A 22,410-nucleotide genomic window follows, 5' to 3' on the forward strand; every position below is an offset into this window, starting at 1 on the left:
ACTACAATCCCATGAAGCATTGCAAACGACTTGCGATGGAAAAAATATAAAACTATCGATTTAAAGTTTTTGATTATAAGTATAGAAACAATATATTTAAAGTATATTGCGAAATATACAGATATATTCAAATACGTATAAGTAGTCTGAGGATGTAGGGAGACTGACTCGATTTAATCATTGTCAGTGCATCATGGAAGTGGGTGGTCGCTGCAGAGCTCTTTTGGCGCACTTTGCCATGACTCTCTGATTGGTGGATGGTTTCCCTTCAGGATCTTGGGTAGTGTAGTTCTTCACCAGGAACTGCTAATAAACCTGATCTTTTTTTAAATTATTATTATGTTGAAAAACTGATGGCTTCAACAGAAGGATATACCATTAACAACCTCACTGTAGGTCTGTCTTTAAAGGTTTAATTTATCGTTAAAAATGAATTCGCCTATGGGGAAAATGAATGGGATTTTTACTTCCGAAAACAGATGGTTTAAAGTGTAAAGGTGCATGCAGTAAAGCTTTGTTGTGCTGCCAGTCGTATTGGACTTATACTGACACCTAACAGCATGGATGCAGCATCATATAAAAACAAAAGTTGTTGGTTACTGTTGAAGAAAGGATGATCTGTGTGTGAGACTAGGCAAAGACTGTTGCAGTTTGTCCTGTTCTGGAGTTCTGTCTTGTATTGTTTTGCTTAGCACTGTTCATGGGCAGGGTCTACACTACAGCAGGAGTTAAGACTTGCATTTTGCTGTCCTAATTTTGTTGCCGGGTTACTAAACAGGACATGACACTCTTGAAGAATGACACTCAGTCATTCTTGCATAATGACTGAGATCTAAATGCAAGCAGCTCTTTTCTGTTTGGAGGTTTTGTGTATGTGGCAATTTAGAAAAGGTCGAGGCCTTGATTTACTAAAACAAATGATCCTGAAATTATGTAGCACAGCAGGTTCTGTCTGCCTGAGATTAGACACAACTGAGTTTTCTTAACTTTTATAGTGATTGACATCCCAGATGATATTTTAAGACTCCATGAAATCAAAATGGCAGTTTTGTGGTGCTTAGTCCATGTCTATTAGCTTTAAAGCCATTTATATACTTGTATACCCCTAAAAGTTGACCTTCGAGAGAACAAGACTTTCGATATGTCCTGCCGAAACTCCCTTGATTGATACAGATTTCACAATTCATTTTTTTTTATTCACAGGCTCTCAACTTGATATGATTCCAAGTCTTATTCAGTTAGATTCCAATTCAGTGGGTATACACCGATCAGCCACAGCATTAAATCCACCTGCCTAATATTGCGTAGGTCCCCCTTGTGCCGCCAAAACAGCGCCAACCCGCTATTCTTGCTATTATTCTTACCACAATTGTACAGAGTGGTTATCTGAGTTACTGTAGACTTTGTCAGTTCAAACCAGTCTGGCCATTCTCTGTTGACCTCTCATCAACAAGACATTTCAGTCACAGAACTGCCACTCACTGGATGATTTTAGTTTTTGGCACCATTCTGAGTAAATTCTAGAGACTGTTGTGTGTGAAAATCCCAGAAATACACAAACCAGCCCGTCTGGCACCAACAATCATCCATGTGTTTATCTAATCAGCCAATCATGTGGCAGCAATGCAGTGCATAAAATCATGCATATACGGGTCAGAAGCTTCAGTTAATGTTCACATCAACCATCAGAATGGGGAAAAATGTGATCTCAGTGATTTGGAGCATGGCATGATTGTTGGTGCCAGACGGGCTGGTTTGAGTATTTCTGGGATTTTCACACACAACAGTTTCTAGAATTTACTCCGAATGGTGCCAAAAACAAAAAACATCCAGTGAGTGGCAGTTCTGTGGACTGAAATGTCTTGTTGTCGATAACAACGTCGACTAATCGTTTCAGCCTTAATGTTGTGGCTGACCGGTGTATTTCAGTTTTAATGTCCATTTTGCTTATATATGCAAGATTCTCTCTCAGCTAATGCTATTAGCTATACAGGGGACCTTCTAACTAGAAACTTTACAAAAACCTTTTTTTTACAAATTATTTTTAGGGGTCAAGCCCTGAAAGGGTGAAAGACCCCTATTGTAATCGTTAGTGTTTATATTATTCTTTTTTTTTTTTTTTCTGCCATGGGAGTCTATGGCAGCCCATAGAACCGTTCGCAGGAAAGTTATGAAAGTTTGCACACAGCTAGAGGACAGTCTGAACTGAACTCTAGAATTTGGAGTCTGTAACTCAAACCCTTTAGCGCCACCAACAGGTCAAAGTTTCACTCATGTTTCACTAATAACTTTTGAACAGTAAGTCAAAATTGTAAGAGACAAAATGATTTTTTCCCCTGATTCCTGAGCTCACACTGAGTCGATTGCATACCTTGGTTTCGATTTCTCCCGACTAGATTTTCCGCCATGTTTTCGCTGCTACTCCTACAATTTTTGTCCATTTTCCACCAAAATTATTTTAAAGCGATCGTGAGATAGAGCTACACAAAAGTTATCACTTTTTTTTCGATGTTTGAAATCGTTCCTGAGACATGGCTTCACGAAGTTGATGGTGAGTACACCAAAATGGACTTCATGCTGTATCTCCGCAACACTTTGACAGATTGTGACAAAACTTGGCATGTGTCATTGCCATCATATCTTGAGGTCACCTGCAGCGTTTCGCCACACTGCCCCATACTGGTCAGGAGATAGAAAAAAGAAGGCTATTTTGGCTTATAACTCTTGAATGCTTTGGCCAAAAATTATAAAACTGGTCTCTAGATTCAGTGGAACATTCTGAGTCAAACGATACCCAATTTTCCCATGTCGGCCATTTTGAATTCTGTCGCAAAATGCGGTATTTTATGAACGCATTGGCATATCGTTACGAAACTTTGTATGTGTCATCAGGACCATGCCTTGAAGGTGCCTGAAACGTTTGGGTCCGGCGCCACCTAGTGGTGGGAAATTTTTTTTTTAACTTTGAAATTTTGTGAGCTTATAACTTTTTCATATTTTCACAGGACTGGTCTCGTTAAGTTCAGGAGGACTTGCCGAGCGCAATGATACCATATTTTCTATGGTTGGCCTTATGGCCTGTTGCCACTTCGAAAATAGTTCCAAAACTACTTCAGCGAATTGCTTCAAAGCCGTTAGTCCGATCGGAACGAAACCACCAAAATAAGAAACGTTTCTTAAGATAGAAGAGAACATGGCAAAATTTTGCTCGTAAATACCAAAAACAGGCAGATGAAGTTTAAAAGTGGTCTCTGCTTTTACTTAAATTGATATAACTCTTAAATGAAATTAGATATTTTCACCAAACTTGACACTTATATAAGGGCTCAACCTGAGAACACACAGAAAAAGTTGCGGGGTTTGGCCATTTAGTGGCACTATAACAGGGAACAATATGAAAGTGGCTCTAAATATAGAAACATTGGTCCAGTTAATTTCAAAATTTGCATGCAGTGTCTTTGCATTCAGTGACTTTGTGGGAGTTACCATCATTGATCATGAGGACAGTTGCATATATTGAGAAACATGGCAGCCATTGGCCAATCATCAACAAATTTGACATTGTAAAAACGGACTTTTCCAATTTATTTCTAGAAAATCCTACAAAGTGCTTGAGAATACACAGAACAATGTATAGTGTGCAGTGTTGCACTTAACACCCTCTGCACAACCTTGAGTAAACGCTCTTTATCAATGTACTAATAGCCAAAAGAGCAAGCACTTTTGTTCTGCCGATGATAGAGATTTTAATGTGCCACTAGTACACGCAAATAGAACAGTAGTGTATCTTGAGAAACATGGCCATAGATGTTTATTTATCTTTAACTCATACAGCATTCATCAGAATTCTAAGGGTATGTTTACACGACAACGATGTACTAAAAACTGAAACGTTTTTCCTTTGCGTTTTTGAAAAGTTTCACGTACAGACGACAACGTTGTCAAAATGATCCCCGTTCACATGGATCCGCGAAAACAACTAGAAACGCTGTATTATGCATGCCAGGCCAGTAGTTGTCTGTCACTTTGTAAAGAAACACTACACGCCTGCGAACATGAGCATCCTTCCACAGAGCGGTGAATACAAACAATGAAGATGGCGAAAGCATCGAGCAGTTTTGTCTGGACAGACGATGAGATTGCTTTATTACTACAATTACTTTGCTGGAGAAGCGTCAATAAACTCAAAATCTTGAGCAGCACAAACACAGTCCTGTAGTCCGCTTTTGTAGTTTTGAATGTCTTGCGCGTTGTTTTGAAGTACTCGCACGCATAGACTGAACTCTCTAGATTATTCAATAAACTCTGCTCATTGTCACCATCACTTCGTCTCCTGCCTTCTTCTGTATTCCCCCTGCTGACTCTTGGGCTGGTAGGAGAGTAAGTTAACATAACAAGCTGTTGATGTTGACTGGTTTTGGATATCAGACAGAACTCTGATATATGGATATCTTCTGACTGAGAGAGAGGTCTTGTGTACACTGGATCTAAATTTGTTTTCATATTCTAAGCATATCACTGAATACTGTACATGGCATCACATCTCTGTCTATAGGCTATATACATAAGTGGTGGGTGAATGAACTGCAGGGTAAAAGCACATCAAATAAAATTAAGTAAATAAATAAATAAATAACATTTAAAATACAAATACATTTTTCCCATCTGAATCCATTAATTTCAAGATTTTCAAATTGCAGGTTCTGCCTACTGTACAATGTTCACACTCCATTCAAAACACTCCAAATGAATAAATTGTTGATTATTGTTATTTGTACAGACACCAGTATTCATATTGATTAAATTATACATAACAAACTGATGCCTATCAATCCATCATTCATTATATAGCATGTAATACATGTGCGCATGACGTCATCGTTTTCACAAATTCGCATTTTTGTATGTTTACACCGAGACGATAACGGCATCGTTTTCAAAAACTTGCACTTGGAAACCCGTTTCCAAATGTTTGCATTTTCAGGCCCCAAAACGCCATTGTCGTGTAAACGAACGCATAAAAAGTTTTCCGTTTTTAGTTGAAAACGTTGTTGTGTAACTTAAATGTGTCACGATGCTTCTTTCCCTGCTCATGCTGCCGATAATTGGCTTGACCCCGGCATTGCTGCTTGCAACTGTATTTTATCATTAGTTTCATCATTTGAGTCACATTTTAGATTTTTTTTTAATTTTTTATGTACAAACCTATGTATTCCAACAATAATTATGACATCTTGAAATTGCACATATTATATTGTACTTATATTTTGTTACATGTCTATTGTTTACATGCATAATTTGTAGTATTTACAAGTATTTACCACAAACATTTACCAGCCAGTGGCCAATCACAGACATTCTTAGTCGCATAGTGTGAAATTTGTTTGCATATGCAAGTGATTTGCTTCATTGTAGAAGGTTGCCGCATTGATGAAAAAAATCAGTCTTGGGATTTAAGAATCTATATTGAGAGCATTGGTATTTTGACAGTAAGCACATATTCTCCATGAGCAAAGTTGAAATCTTTGTCTGAGGAGTCTCCTACTGCTGTGTGCGCACTCAGGGTTTATCTCAAGTACTTCAAGGAATAATTCATCCAAAACTGAAAATTCTGTCATCATTTACTCATCATTACCATCCTTACAAGTCTTTTTAAAAGATGTTTTACTATATTTGTGAAGAAATGTTCTCCTTACAAGTATAGCAACACCAGTACACACACAAATGGGACACTGTGTTGTCACATTATCCCTACAGTGTTTTCCTGACAGTGAGAAACACACTGGCTTATGAGAGCACTGCTCAAACCTCCTATCAGAGATTCTACTGAGGATGTGTGGACATGAAGAACTGATGAAGTGTATTTAGAGTGTATGTACACACTCACTCTATGTGCAAGGCTCAACAATAAGGATCTTTTCTGCTTTCCAGTCCGATATTTCAAATTTTTATTTGCTCTGCCAACATTTTCACTGGTTCCTGTACAAAAAAAATACATACATTTTAGTTTTGCTTTTTTAATATGTTCATTATACATCAGTAAATTCCGGTCCTCTAATCTGTTTGGACAAACAGCAAACCAAGAGTGCTGATATACAGTCCAACAGCACTGGGACACTTTACTATGTGCATTACTCAGCTTCTCAGTGTTTTCCAAATAATGTTGGTAATTTTGTTTCATGGATCATTTTCATTTCATTTACTGATTTGTTATAGTGACTATTTATGGAGATTGCTTATTTACTCCAGTAGGTGGTGACGAATAAGCGTTTTTTATGTTATGAGTTGTTCAATAATTGACTGATTCAAGGTAGGCACCCATTGATCGGCCACCGATGTAGATTGAGATTCTGTTATTTCAAGCCCTTGCGATATACATTCACTGAGCTTTTTATTAGGAACACCTGTATGCCTACTTATTCATGCGATTTATCTAATCAGCCGATCGTGTGGCAGCAGTGCAATGCATAAAAAAACATGCATATACGGGTCAAGAGCTTCAGTAATTGTTCACATCAACCATCAGAATGGTAAAAAAAAAAATGTGATCTCAGTGATTTCAACTGTGGCATGATTGTCGGTGCCAGAGGGGCTGGTTTGAGTATTTCTGTAACTGTTGATCTTCTGGGATTTTCACACACAACAGTCTCTAGAGTTTACTGAGAATGGTGCCAAAAACAAAAAACATCCAGTGAGCGGCAGTTCTGTGGACGGAAATGCCTCATTGATGAGAGAGATCAACGGAGAATGGTCAGACAGAAAGGCTACGGTAACTCAGATAACCACTCTGTACAATTGTAGTGAGCAGAAAAGCATCTCAGAATGCACAACTCGTTGAAACTTGACGCGGATGGGCTACAACAGCAGAAGACCATGTTGGGCACTCTATTAGGACCATAGTGTTCCTAATAATGTGAACAGTCATGTGTTCACTTGTAATAGTTCGATAAATGCATTTTTATCGTGCAGCCCTATAATATAATGACAACTATACATTTATAAATGCACTTTTGCTGGAAAGTGTTGGGTTATGATGCAAAACGTTTCTGATTGGTTTATAATTTTCTACACAACTGATGCTACTAAGACAACCACGAGCCGTTTCTCGCAGTTTCGACAAAACCTCATCTAGGTTAGCCAGCTGGATAACGTTCGCATAACAAGTTGAAATCATCAGAATTTGCAACAAAAATTTTCGACACAATGACAATCACTGTTGAGTGAAATCTGAACATTTACCAGCCAGTTGCCAAATATATACTGTACATTTTTAGTCGCATACCGGAAAATTTAGTTGCAAATGCGAGTGATTTCCTCTCATTGTAGTAGAGTGTTGCGCATACAGTAAAAGATCGATCTTGGGATTTAAGAATCATATCAAGATCGTTCAAATGAAGATCACGATACATGGGATAATCAATATTTTTACCCACCCCTAATGTAAGCTGTATTGACAACACAGCTCTGGCCCGATGGGGTGACTGACAGTTCCATCAAATAGGCCGAAACTCTCTCACACTGGCTCCAGACCAACAGGTAATCCTCATTGATAAGCATTGATATATTTGGTTCTCTATGTATGTCTGAATGACACATGCTCTGCCAAATGGTCCTTTGCAATCTACTGCAGGAACAGGAAGCAGTATCCATTTCCTCTTCCTATTCTCTTTTAAGTAATGGAAGTGCTCTTTTTTTGACAGAGATTGGATAAGGATGATCTCGCAGGTCAACAAGCTGACACGACAGGCTTTGAAGAAAGACAATGTTGATGGAGTCACTTTTGTCCCTTAAATTTGCCTTTTGTCAGAGGAACGTATGTAGGTCGCATGGAGCAATCATTGTGATTTCTCTGTTCAGGAAGGAAGAGGAAACCCTGTGATGTCACGAGATTGGTCTCCATGCGGTTACTGCAGTGGACTGGATAGATCTGTGTCACACTATCCTCATGGATATTAATAATTTTTTTTTCTGCTCTTAAAGGGATAGTTCACCCAAAAAATGAAAATTCTGTCATCTTTTGGGAGGATTGTGTGGGGAAAATAAAGTCGTTTTGTGGAAAATCGAGCTTCCGTGGATCCACAAGCTATTCAGTCTGACATTTTCCATATGTTATCTTCATTTGCGTAGTTAAGACAAGATAATTCACAGTCATAGTTACTTCTTCCTGTCTTCCAGCTGTGTGTTTGGGTGTGTACTTGCACAGATCACACTTCACAGGACATTCATGCCTATTACATCCGTTAGGCTTTCAGTGCTAGTTGAACCTGAAACCCTTCCGTCTCTACAGTCATGTCTGTAAGAGACAGATCATGTGCTATAAGTGACAGGGTGTGACAGCAGTACATGTAGAAGATTATAAAGACAGTGATTTATGGCTAGTTAGCTTGAAATACTTTTAGGAAGTTGACGTCCTGCAGTGTGACATGCTCTATGAAACAATTATAAACTGCATTTGGCTAGAGTGCAACAGCTGGGTTCCGGAAGTAAAATTCCCATAACATTTTTCTGTAGGTGAATTGATTATTAACGAAAATGTAAACTTTTAAAGACAAAACGACCTTGAGCTTCAAAGTTGTTAATTGATGGTATATTCTTGTGCTGAAGCCATCAGTCCGCGTTATTTCGTCGTATTTTTTTTTTAAAAATCGTGTTTAACAGCAACATTTCTGATGAAGAACTACACTACCCGTGAATCCTGAAGAGAAAGATCGACCAATCAGAGAATCGCGGCCAACAAAGTGCACCACAAGAGCTCTGCAGCGACCGGCCACTCTCATGATGCACTGTGAATGACACAATCAAGTTGGTGTCCCAACACACTCAAACTATTTATATACATTTGAAATCTGAAGTTTACATACACTTGTGTTGAAGTCATTAAAACTCATTTTTTAACCACTCCAAAGATTTCATATTAGCAAACTATAGTTTTGGCAAGTCGTTTAAGACATCTACTTTGTGCATGACATGAGTAATGTTTCCAACAATTATTTACAGACAGATTGTTTCACTTTTAATTGACTATATCACAATTCCAGTGGGTCAGAAGTTTACATACACTAAGTTAACTGTGCCTTTAAGCTGCTTGGAAAATTCCAGAAAATGATGTCAAGCCTTTAGACAATTAGTCAATTAGCTTCTGATAGGAGGTGTACTGAACTGGAGGTGTACCTGTGGATGTATTTTAAGGCCTATCTTCAAACTTAGTGACTCTTTGCTTGACATTATGGGAAAATCAAAAGAAATCAGCCAAGACCTCAGAAAAAACAAGTCTGGTTCATCCTTGGGAGCAATTTCCAAATGCCTGAAGATACCACGTTCATCTGTACAAACAATAGTACACAAGTATAAACACCATGGGACCACGCAGCCATACCGCTCAGGAAGGAGATGCATTCTGTCTCCTAGAGATGAACGTAGTGTGGTGTGAAAATTGCAAATCAATCCTAGAACAAAAGCAAAGGACCTTGTGAAGATGCTGGAGGAAACAGGTAGACAAGTATCTATATCCACAGTAACACGAGTCCTATATCCTGAAAGGCTGCTCAGCAAGGAAGAAGCCACTGCTCCAAAACCGCCATAAAAAAGCCAGACTACAGTTTGCAAGTGCACATGGGGACAAAGATCTTACTTTTTGGAGAAATGTCCTCTGGTCTAATGAAAATGTAACTGTTTGGCCATAATGACCATCGTTATGATTGGAGGAAAAAGGGTGAGGCTTGCAAGCCGAAGAACACCATCCCAACCGTGAAGCATGGGGGTGGCAGCATCATGTTGTGGGGGTGCTTTGCTGCAGGAGGGACTGGTGCACTTCACAAAATAGATGGCATCATGAGGAAGGAAAATTATGTGGATATATTGAAGCAACATCTCAAGACATCAGCCAGTAATTTAAAGCTCGGTTGCAAATGTGTCTTCCAAATAGACAATGACCCCAAGCATACCTCCAAAGTTGTGGCAAAATGTCTTAAGCACAACAAAGTCAAGGTATTGGAGTGTCCATCACAAAGCCCTGACCTCAATCCGATAGAAAATTTGTGGGCAGAACTGAAAAAGTGTGTGTGAGCAAGGAGGTCTACAAACCTGACTCAGTTACACCAGTTCTGTCTGGAGGAATGGGACAAAATTCCAGCAACTTATTGTGAGAAGCTTGTGGAAGGATACCCAAAACATTTGACCCAAGTTAAACAATTTAAAGGCAATGCTCCCAAATACTAACAAAGTGTATGTAAACTTCTGACCCACTGGGAATGTGATGAAAGAAATAAAAGCTGAAATAAATAATTCTCTCTACTATTATTCTGACATTATTTTGGTACGGTTTGGTATTTACTTCAGAAAAAAAATTAAAAGAAATTACTGCCAAATCCAAAGAATAATCTATTTGATAAACACTTCAACAGGTTTGCCCTTAAATAACAATTATTTTTTACAACAGTAACCATAGTTTAACCATGACATTTGTAGTAAAATCATAGTAACCACAATATAAACATGGTTACTGTCGTGGTTACAATATATAGTAAAATCATGGTACTATTTAGAAACTACAGTATTACTGTAGTAAAACCATGGTTAATTGTATCAAAACCATGATTTCTGCTCAGAAAACCATGGTGACTGCAGTCATGGTTATTACAGTATTACTATAATAAAAACATGGTCAATTTTTGTCAGGGTCCTTAACTTACAAAAAACAAAAATTTTCTCTAATTTACATTAGAAATCAACATTTTAACTTAATACCTGCACTAATACTGACATGCATCAACATAAATTGCACTTCAAACTCATCTAAACATATCTTAAATATTTGGAAGCTGTTCATCACTATAGATGGAATAACATTGCTATTACAGTGCATACGAGAAGGGATGTTGTGATAATGCTGCTCTAGTATTTTAATAATACATGGAAATCCCACATGAACACCTCAAGCACTTAGTGATTTTTTCATGTCTGTCCGAATTAGCACTGAGTGCCTGCTTAAAAATGGAAGGGAGTGTGTGCAGTTTTGACTCACCTGCGTCTTTCCCTGGGTAATGTCGGCATAAATGATTAATCAGAATCAACTTTATTGCCAGGTATGCTTACACATACAAGGAATTTGTCTTGGTGACAGTGCACAACAATACAATATAGCAACAAGACAGAGATAATAATAAGAAAAAAATAATAAATAAATTGAATAAGAATAAAAATTTAATAGAAAATAGTGTATATATAGAATACACAATAAGACAATACACACACACACACACACACACATATATATTATATATACCCACACACAAACTCAGCAAAAAAAGAAACGTCCCTTTTTCAGGATACTGTATTTTAAAGATAATTTTGTAAAAATCCAAATAACTTTACAGATCTTTATTGTAAAGGGTTTAAACAATGTTTGTCATGCTTGTTCAATGAACCATAAACAATTAATGAACATGCACCTGTGGAACGGTTGTTAAGACACTAACAGCTTACAGACGGTAGGCAATTAATGTCACAGTTATAAAAACTTAGGACACTAAAAAGACCTTTCTACTGACTCTGAAAAACACCAAAAGAAAGATGCCCAGTGTCCCTGCTCATCTGTGTGAACATGCCTTAGGCATGCTGCATGGAGGCATGAGGACTGCAGATGTGGCCAGGGTGATAAATTGCAATATCCGTACTGTGAGATGCCTAAGACAGCGCTACAGGGAGACAGGAAGGACAGCTGATTGTCCTCGCAGTGGCAGACCATGTGTAACAACACCTGCACAGGATTGGTACATCCGAATATCACACCTGCGGGACAGGTACAGGATGGCAACAACAACTGCCCGAGTTACACCAGGAACGCACAATCCCTCCATCAGTGCTCAGACTGTCCGCAATAGGCTGAGAGAGGCTGGACTGAGGGCTTGTAGGCCTGTTGTAAGGCAGGTCATTACCAGACATCACCGGCAACAACGGTGGGCACAAACCCACCTTCACTGGACCAGACAGGACTGGCAAAAAGTGCTCTTCACTGATGAGTTCACTTGCATTTATCGTCAAAGGAATGAGCGTTACACCGAGGCCTGTACTCTGGAGCGGGATCAATTTGGAGGTGGAGGGTCTGTCATGGTCTGGGGCGGTGTGTCACAGCATCTGAGCTTGTTGTCCTTGCAGGCAATCTCAACGCTGTGCATTACAGGGAAGACATCCTCCCTCATGAGGTACCCTTCCTGCAGGCTCATCCTGACATGACCCTCCAGCATGACAATGCCACCAGCCATACTGCTCGTTCTGTGCGTGATTTCCTGCAAGACAGGAATGTCAGTGTTCTGCCATGGCCAGTGAAGAGCCCGGATCTCAATCCCATTGAGCATGTCTGGGACCTGTTGGATCGGAGGGTGAGGGCTAGGGCCATTCTCCCCAGAAATGTACGGGAACTTGCAAGTGCCTTGGTGGAAGAGTGGGGTAACATCTCACAGCAAGAACTGGCAAATCTGGTGCAGTCCATGAGGAGGAGATGTACTGCAGTACTTAATGCAGCTGGTGGCCACACCTGTGGCCACCAGCTGTTACTGTTACTTTTGACCCTCCCTTTGTTCAGGGACACATTATTCCATTTCTCTTAGTCACGTGTGTGTGAAACTTGTTCAGTATATGTCTTGGTTGTTTAATCTTTTTATGTTCTCACAAATATTTACACATGTTAAGTTTGCTGAAAATAAAAGCAGTTGAAAGTGTGAGGATTTTTTTTTGTTTTATATACAGTGCATCCGGAAAGTATTCACAGCACTTCACTTTTTCCACATTTTGGTATGTTACAGCCTTATTCCAAAATTGATTAAATTCATTACTTTCCTCAAAATTCTACAAACAATACCCCATAATGACAACATGAAAGAAGTTTGTTTGAAATCTTTGCAAATTTATTAAAAATAAAAAACGAAAAAAAAAAAAAATCACATGTACATAAGTATTCACAGCCTTTGCTCAATACTTTGTTGAAGCACCTTTGGCACCAATTACAGCCTCAAGTCTTTTTGAGTATGATGCTACAAGCTTGGCACACCTATTTTTGGGCAGATTCTCCCATTCTTCTTTGCAGGACCTCTCAAGCTCCATCAGGTTGGATAGGGAGTGTCGGTGCACAGCCATTTTCAGATCTCTCCAGAGATGTTCAATCGGGTTCAAGTCTGGGCTCTGGCTGGGCCACTCAAGGACATTCACAGAGTTGTCCCGGAGCCACTCCTTTGTTATCTTGGCTGTGTGCTTAGGGTCGTTGTCCTGTTGGAAGATGAACCTTCGCCCCAGTCTGAGGTCCAGAGTGCTATGGAGCAGGTTTTCAGCAAGGATGTCTCTGTACATTGCTGCATTCATCTTTCCCTCGATCCTGACTAATCTCCCAGTTCCTGCCGCTGAAAAACATCCCCACAGCATGATGCTGCCACCACCATGCTTCACTGTAGGGATGGTATTGGCCAGGTGATGAGCGGTGCCTGGTTTCCTCCAGACATGACGCTTGCCATTCAGGCCAAAGAGTTCAATCTTTGTTTCATCAGACCAGAGAATTTTGTTTCTCATGGTCTGAGAGTCCTTCAGGTGCTTTTTGGCAAATTCAAGGTGGGCTGTCATGTGCCTTTTACTGAGGAGTGGCTTCCATCTGGCCACTCTACCATACAGGCCTGATTGGTGGAGTGCTGCAGAGATGGTTGTTCTTCTGGAAGATTCTCCTCTCTCCACAGAGAAATGCTAGAGCTCTGTCAGAGTGACCATCGGGTTCTTGGTCACCTCCCTGACTAAGGCCCTTCTCCCCCGATTGCTCAGTTTGGCCGGGCGGCCAGCTCTAGGAAGAGTCCTGGTGGTTCCAAACTTCCATTTATGGATGATGGAGGCCACTGTGCTCATTGGGACCTTCAATGCTGCAGAAATTTTTCTGTACCCTTCCCCAGATCTGTGCTTCGACACAATCCTGTCTCGGAGATCTACAGACAGTTCCTTGGACTTCATGGCTTGGTTTGTGCTCTGACATGCACTGTTAACTGTGGGACCTTATATAGACAGGTGTGTGCCTTTCCAAATCATGTCCAATCAACTGAATTTACCACAGGTGGACTCCAATCAAGTTGTAGAAACATCTCAAGGATGATCAGTGGAAACAGGATGCACCTGAGCTCAATTTTGAGTGTCATGGCAAAGGCTGTGAATACTTATGTACATGTGATTTTTTTTTTTTTTTTTTTTTTTAAATTTGCAAAGATTTCAAACAAACTTCTTTCACGTTGTCATTATGGGGTATTGTTTGTAGAATTTTGAGGAAAATGATGAATTTAATCCATTTTGGAATAAGGCTGTAACATAACAAAATGTGGAAGCGCTGTGAATACTTTCCGGGTGCACTATATATATATATATATATATATACACACACATATACACATACATATATACACAGTACAAATACAAATCTGTTATATACAGTGCAAGGGAATGTAATGGCAGAAGAGGTTGGATGTGTTGGATAGATATAAAAAGACTAAACTGTGAATTGCACAATTATTGCTCAATGGGGCAGTTTTATCTGTTCATGAGATGGATAGCCTAAGGGGAAAAACTGTTCCTGTGCCTGACGGTTCTAATCATGTATCAGTGTATTACTATAATGGCATCTTAATGCCATTAATCAAAGCACATTATTGTTGCTCTTGATAGATTACAGCTGTGCTAGGAAACAGGACGATCTTGCATGCACGTTTTAAATAAACTCTCACGCGCATTATTGACACACATTAACAGGATATATCACTCGTGGCGAGCGATGTCTGCAGACAGTGCCTGTTTTGTAAACGTTTTTTGACTTTCGCTGTTGTAATTGACTGCAAAAAGAAAATGTTCCCAGAAAGGAGAAACGCAGAGGGCTTCTCTATTAGCGTCTCGTTTTCTCCAATTGCCATTTTTAACTACACACAATGCATGCAGAACTGTGATGTCATCAAATTGACCCATGTGAAAAACAGGCGGAGTCAAGTCCATCTACAGAGCCATACAGGTGCATTAGCAGAGGTTGTAACTGTGCAATGACTGGGGAACAGGAGCCCTTCTCTTCCTCCTCCTTCTGGAAGATCGGAAGCACTGCCACGGGAACAGCCACCTCCTGGTGGTCGGCAGCAGGAACAGTCGCCATCTCCTGGTGGTTAGCTGGGCAGATCGAGGCAGCGCCGTTCTTCCTCCTCCTCCATTTATGGGTCATTGGAGGATAGGGGACTGGGCTTGAGAAGGGAGGGACGATGGTATGGTCCATCTGGGGAAGTCCCTCCTGGGATGAGAGATCAGACTCCCCAAAAAAGTGATCAACAAAGTCCCAAAAACCCAAGTGCCTCTTTCTCCATCTCCCCCTGACTGAGAGGTTGATCGAGGGAGATGTTTAATACCTCCTCATCATAATCCAGCTCATCCATTGCAATCAGAAAAATTACAGGCAAATTCCCTCATGTCAGTTCCCCTCTGATGGATGTTACGAAGGTGGATGAGCTGGGTCATGCACTGCCGGATGGAAAATACCATGGGGGGAGATGGAAAAAGGAAGATGCCCATCTTGTCTCTGCTGGGTCCTGAATTGGCCAGATTGTTCTGTCACGGTTTGCTGAGGAAAGACCCAAACGCAGAAGGCAAGTATAAGGCTTTTATTAAGAAGAACAAAAAGCAAACAAAAACTCTGATGAGGGAGAAATAAACAAACTAAAACAAAATCAAGACAGGACCAACTAGATAAGTGGAACAAAACAAGGCAACTAACAGGCAGTACATACACAATAGTACAAAACAATCTGGCCCAGATATGAGGGAAGAAGGCACAATATATAGGCAGCATGACACATGAGGAGCAGGTGAAACTAATTAACATTAACAAGGACTAAACGAGGGAGAGTGATGAGGGAACGAGGAGGAGTCGGAAAGCACATGGCAAGACAAACACAATGAGACAACGTTTTTGACCGCGGAAATTTTGCTTTTCGTAAACGCTCTCCCAAGTGTATAAATTTGAAAAAGCCATCTTCACCTTGTAGTGTGGACAGGGGAATGGAGATATCTGAAAACGATGACTTATTTTTTGTCATGTGACGCAGTAATGCGTTCCATTCAACCCAAAGCAATCAAGATGGTGTTCCATGTGTTGTAGCGGCGTTGTTGTGCCTGTTATTCACTTTGATAGCGTTGTTAAAGATAAGTTACCTTGTACAACCTTCACATTGCATTCCTTCAGTGGCGATGGGATGTTTACTTGGAATTGCTGTCCGGAAACAGAACATGAGCACAATTGCATTTCAGATCGTACATGGAACAGCAATTTATTTATTTATTTATTTTTTGCATGCGCAGTATGGGGATTTAAGAGTTTTCTTGTGTTTCAGTCTGGCTAGCAACTTTTGGAAAACACTAGAAAACGGCAGTGTCGATTGAGTGTTTTGAAAACTAAAATGCTATTTTCAAATGGTTCCAGATTAATGTGGACGAAGCCTAAGTGAAACAGGATATTTAACTAGAAAAATGTTTAAGTTGGGACTTCATTTTATCCATCAGGAATTGACTGGATCTTGAAAAGTGGGTATTACATAACAAAATTGAGTGAAATTAGTCAACACAAACCAGATAGAGGCTTTTTAGATTTGACTGTGATGAACACAACTGAAATGTGAATAAAAAATGCAAACACTGAAAAGCTTTTATTGGGTTTTATGACAAATTTCATCACCCCTCCCCCTTTTTTGTGCAAATCTAATAAAATGCAAAATAAGGGCAATAGCCCTATCACGTCATGCAGGGTAAGCTACTTGGGTGAATAAAATTCAGTTTGTTTTGGGCACAAGTGTTTATATTGGCTGCTATGTAATGACATAGAGACTAATCTACATGTAAGAGGCAGGCACGCTAGCAGGTACTGGTCTGACCGTATTCATGTTTTCAGGACTTGTCAGTCACTGTGATAGTCCTGCAGTGGTTTCATCATTTACTGGAGGGATTCCCGAGCACCACCTGTTCTGCAATAAAGAGAGCTCTGGGATACCCACATATTGAGATGGTTTACTTAACGCTCATCTGCCCATTATTCTGTCAGGTTTACTTTGTCAGGCTTTCAAAGTGGACTTCCTCTCTGTTAGCTGATCACTTTATTGGGTCCAGTCAGAGTTTAGGCAGTATCACATGGAATACTTGTGTATCTCCCTGACTAAAGCTCTAATAACATTCCTAATTTATAATTTATGTCCATTAGACATGATTTATGGTAGTTAAAAACATTGACTACAGTGCTACCCTTACAAAAAGTTCTTTAGCAGTATCGGTGTACATGATGGTTTCATATGGTAATACTATGATAATTCATGTATTTATGTTGTACTCAAAGGTGCTTCAATGAATACATTAGTACTTCCATAGTACATGTCCAAAAATACATGGTATTTCCATGATATATAGTGGCCCCAAAGGTTATTTGGGCACTTCTGTGCTCTTAAATCACAGTTAAAGGAGTGAAAATTCTGTCATAATTTACTCTCCCTCATGAATTTCTAACCTGTGACTTGCTTTCTTATGCAGAATACAAAAGGAGACATTTTAATAATATCCTGGTCTGTCATATCGATACAATGGCAGCTGATAGTGATTCACTTTAAATCTTCAAAAAGGACTCAAAGGGACACTTTTTGCACCATAGTTCAGTGTGAAGTGAGATTCGTTATGATTTGTTAAAATATTATTTGTATTGTATCTTTTATATTTTGATGTGTAGAAGGAGATCTAACAATGCAAAATTAATGGTAGCATTAAAGTTTTAGCTTAGTTAGCTATTGAATTTATCATTGGCATATAGAAAAAGGAATAATTGACGACGGACCGTTAAATTATCAAAATATAATGCACACCCGAGGTGGTAATGTGGTCACAGCGCGCAGCGGAGTGACGGTACACCTCAGTTGTGCATTATTTTTTGTTAATTCAACAGGGCGGAGTCTTTTATTCTGCTTATACCACTGTTACCACACATTAAGACATTAAGGGTTTTATCTCAAGACATTTTCTGGTTTTCGTCCCTAAAACGCTCTTGTGAGTGGAACTACTTTCTTCCACCACGGATTCAGCATCTAGCTTTGATACAGTCAGAGCATTCATTGCTAGTTCGAAAACGTCACTTTAGAACTAGCAACGGAGGATGCGCTGTGTGGATGCGCTGTGTGGATGCGTGTGTGTGCATGCGCGTGTGTATGTTTGTGAGCATGTGTAAGTTCAGTGGAGACGAGGAGCGCGAGGGCACTTTTCAACCGAAATTGAAATACATGTAGGATATTATAGACATTGTTTGATGTTCTTAACCCATTTACTTTAACCAGTGTCTTTGTTTATATGGTTATTTTGCTGTGGTAGCATGTACGGTGTGTGTTTGTGGGTGAGACGACAGTGAAAGAGAGAGAGAAAGAGAGGTAGCACTTTTCAATCGAAACTGAAATACATTTAGGATATTGTAGACATTGTCATTCTTATCTGATGTACTAAACCAATGTCTTTGTTTTAATTAGTTATTTTGTTGTGGTAGACTGTAGGGCTATTTGAAATAATTGAAACAGTGATATGGAACCATTAATCGGTCAAGACCTGGAACTACTTCATAGCTGTGCGTTTACTTGAAAAATAATTGCACATCTTGAACACGTCTGTGAACCAATCAGAATCAAGCATTCAAGAGACCCGCAGTCTAAATGATGATAACGCAGGGCTCGACATTAATGCTTGTCCGCTTGTGCGGGACAAGTAGATTTTTAAAGGGGCAAGTTAAACAGAATTTTACTTGTCCAACCGGACAAGCAGCCTGATTAAAACGTCAATAACTAAAAAAGTGATCTGATTTTGCTTGATAATACAACACCCTTCACAAGAAAGGCAGAAATAGCAAAAAATGCTTTGTGAACCACGGAACTACTTAGTTGCTGGGTGAAAAGAAATGTGTGTGTGTGTATGTATATACGTGTGTGTGTATGTGTATATATATATATATATATATATATTTATTTATTTATTTTTATTTTTTTTTTTTTTTCATAAACATAACTGATTTAGCAGCAAGGTCTCCTCTTTCAGGATTCCTATCTCTTTAAGTTCAAGTCAATGCTCACCAGATTAAATTTGAAACAATGCACTGAAAATGAACAGATGATGACCCTAATCGCAAACCCATATGACATTCATTCTTTCATCCATGGACCACAAAAAGAGATTGTAGGTAGAATGTTAGTCTGTCACCATTCAATGGAAAAAAGATGAATGAAAGTGAATGGTGACTGGGGCTAACATTCTGCCTTTTGTATTTCATTTAAATTTCTTTCTTCTGTAGGCTCGGAACAACATGAGGTTGAGTAATCATGAATTATCCATTTAAAATACTGTTTAGGTATTTGATTTGCCAAGAACAACAATGTAAATGTAAGTTGGTGGAAAACAAGTGACTGAATAAGAATATTGATGAGAATATTGCTTCTGAATCAATTATATTTATACCATAGTTGAAAAAAAAATTTTTCTCTCCGGACAAGTAACTTTTTTACTTGGATATGTGAATGACTGTGACGAGGAGGAGGGTGTGGCTGGGCCGTAATGGAGCAGTTCTTCTCTCTCTCTCTCTCTCGCTCTCTGTGTGTCTCCGCTCGCCCTTTCCCTCTCCTCACGCCTCCCCTCGTCTCTCCCGATGAGGAGGCGGGGTGGACCACCGGCTGACAGAATGGCCGGAAGGGCAGCGTCTCCCCTGCAGAGATGGGGGGGGAGTTAGTCAGACCAGTGGTGCCCCAGCCTGAATCGGGCGGGGGATGAGTGTGATTAGGGCGTGGCCGGGCCATGATGGAGCATGGCCGGCGCTGAATCAGCTGATCAGAGGTAGAGCGAGATAAAGGGCAGCCAGAGACGCTGGTTTGAAAGAGAGAGAGACACACATGGCCGCATTGCATATGTGTCCCGCCGCCTCCTTGCCCATCCATGAACTGTTACAATGACCAGTTCACTTGTCCGAAGGACAAGCACATGACAATCCCTAATGTTAAGTCCTATAACGTTTGCTAAAATAAAATGTATGTCTTCGATGATGTAAAATGGGGATGGAAGAGTGGGATCTTTAAAAAACTGATTCAAATGGATAACTTGCAACTAAAGCCTGTCCCCTGACATCCTCTACAGATCAAATATAACATATTTTCTGGCTTGTTGAAATTCTATGGTTATAGCGCCCATTAGCGGTTTAGAGCTGCTAATGATGAATATATGCAGTGATTTTGGCAGTATCAGCCCGTCTGGCACCAACAATCATCCATGTGATTATCTAATCAGCCAATCGTGTGGCAGCAGTGCAGTGCATAAAATCATGCATATACGGGTCAGGAGCTTCAGTTAATGTTCACATCAACCATCAGAATGGGGAAAAATGTGATCTCAGTGATTTGGAGCGTGGCATGATTGTTGGTGCCAGACGGGCTGGTTTGAGTATTTCTGGGATTTTCACACACAACAGTCTCTAGAATTTACTCCGAATGGTGCCAAAAATAAAAAACATCCAGTGAGCGGCAGTTCTGTGGACTGAAATGTCTTGTTGATGAGAGAGGTCAAAGGAGAATGGACAGACTGGTTTGAACTGATAAAGTCTACAGTAACTCAGATAACCACTCTGTACAATTGTGCTGAGAAGAATAGCATCTCATGCAGGTTGGCGCTGTTTTGGCAGCACGAGGGGGACCTACACATTATTAGGCAGGTGCTTTTAATGTTGTGGCTGATCGGTGTAAATCAATTCTTTCTATATGTTTCTTAGCCTACACAAAATGCATATAAACTAAACTGTACAGTCAATATTCCCAATTATTCTACAACTTATAATCAAAATCAATTTGCTTCTGCCATGGTTCTTTTAATTGACACGCTTCCAACTCACAGTCAGGGTTTTGAGAAAATCCCAAGTTTCCGACTAGAAATTATGACTTTATGGTGGCGCTCAAGACATAAAAATGGTCCTTCTGAAAATATTTGAATGTATTACACACTGCAAAGTTTTGGGACTTGCAACCGCATTTATTTGCAAGAGTGAATGGTCTTCAGTTGGTCTAGCTGGTCTCCCAGTCCGGCCAGATGACAGGTGCCCAAAATTCCTTCTAAAACCTGCAAGTCTGATCAGGCTGGGACACCAGCATAACACCCAAACCATATTTAGAACACTTGGCAAGGTTTGTGTGCAGGAGTTACCATTTATTTATTTTTTTTGCCTTGTCTCATTCTTCATTTAACAGCTATGACTGATAAGGTTTTTATATTGTGTCTATGTCTACAGTTTTAATCTTTTGGCTTTCATGTACACATTCCACGCATTTGAAGAGATGAACAAGTGACTTCAGATGTGGAAGGAAGAGCACCTTGTCATTTAGAGAGTTATGATAAACCTCTGCAGTCATGAGAGAAATATTGTCGTAGCTGCTTTTTGCTTGCTTGCTTTCGGCTGTTTGTCAGCGTTTATCACTGTAGATGAATTACACAGTATGTTGTCGTTTGCACAAGCAGTCATTTTCAGTTGGTTTTTGCATGTGGGTACATGACTGGATTGTTGCTGCTGCTTTCATTCATTTTCTTTGCCATGTAATAGGTCTGTTTGATGTGCTTTCATTGTACGTGGATCTGTTGGGGGCATTGAAGAAGCTGGCTCCTATCTTTTTGGCAGCTTTTTAAAAAAGTTAGTCAGTTTCCTTAGCTGTGTCCCAAATGACACACCATACACTACGCACTTTGCAAAACATACCATGCACTCAGCCATGTAGTATCATCAGATGAAAATGGAACACTTAATGTTTTTTTACTACACGGAAGCATTTGCTGTTTAACAGCTGATGGAAGTGACGTTTCAAGCGCACGTGATGTGTTGCCGCTAGCGTGTTAGCCAACCTCAGTTCAACACTTGTATCTTAAACAACGTACATATTCACACAGCTTGGGGTGATGGTAAAGCACTCACTTCCCATTTGTAAGGTGCTATATCCACTGATGTTTCGCTAGCTGCTACATTCTTCATTATTTACAACTGTTTTTATCAGACCAGCAGTGCAACAAGTTAACTCCGCCCTTTCCACGATATACGGCAAGCCGCATACACAGAGCGCATGAAGTGTTCAACATTCCACACTCCGTTTTGACGGTTGCAAGAGTGCATCATCCGGGTGCTTAAAGGACACTTATTTTTGCTGCCTTTTCAGTGTAAACATAGTACTTGCACTACTTGCACTACAAAATGGCATATAATCATGCAGAATTGTATGGTTTGGGATGCACATCTCATTTTTTTTATTTTTTTTTATATAAGAGCATTCATTTATGTGGAGTGTAAATGCTTTTGTCTGACTGAAATAGATTTTTGTG

General features: G+C 39.8%; 1 protein-coding gene across 4 annotated transcripts in view; it reads left to right on the forward strand.

Annotated features, from left to right (window-relative positions):
* The window catches only part of LOC127438356 (gamma-adducin-like), a 140,791-nt gene that overhangs the window by 18,949 nt on the left and 99,432 nt on the right, over positions 1 to 22,410 (forward strand). Inside the window, exon 2 of one of the 4 annotated variants that reach the window (XM_051693885.1) lies at positions 7,463 to 7,536. The exons of the other annotated variants lie outside the window; for them this stretch is intronic. The gene's annotated coding sequence lies outside the window, so the exon portion shown is untranslated. The remainder of the gene's footprint in view (positions 1 to 7,462; positions 7,537 to 22,410) is intronic. 4 annotated transcript variants of the gene reach the window in all.

Source organism: Myxocyprinus asiaticus, chromosome 49 (genome assembly GCF_019703515.2).
Source record: "Myxocyprinus asiaticus isolate MX2 ecotype Aquarium Trade chromosome 49, UBuf_Myxa_2, whole genome shotgun sequence".
Taxonomy (NCBI): domain Eukaryota; kingdom Metazoa; phylum Chordata; class Actinopteri; order Cypriniformes; family Catostomidae; genus Myxocyprinus; species Myxocyprinus asiaticus.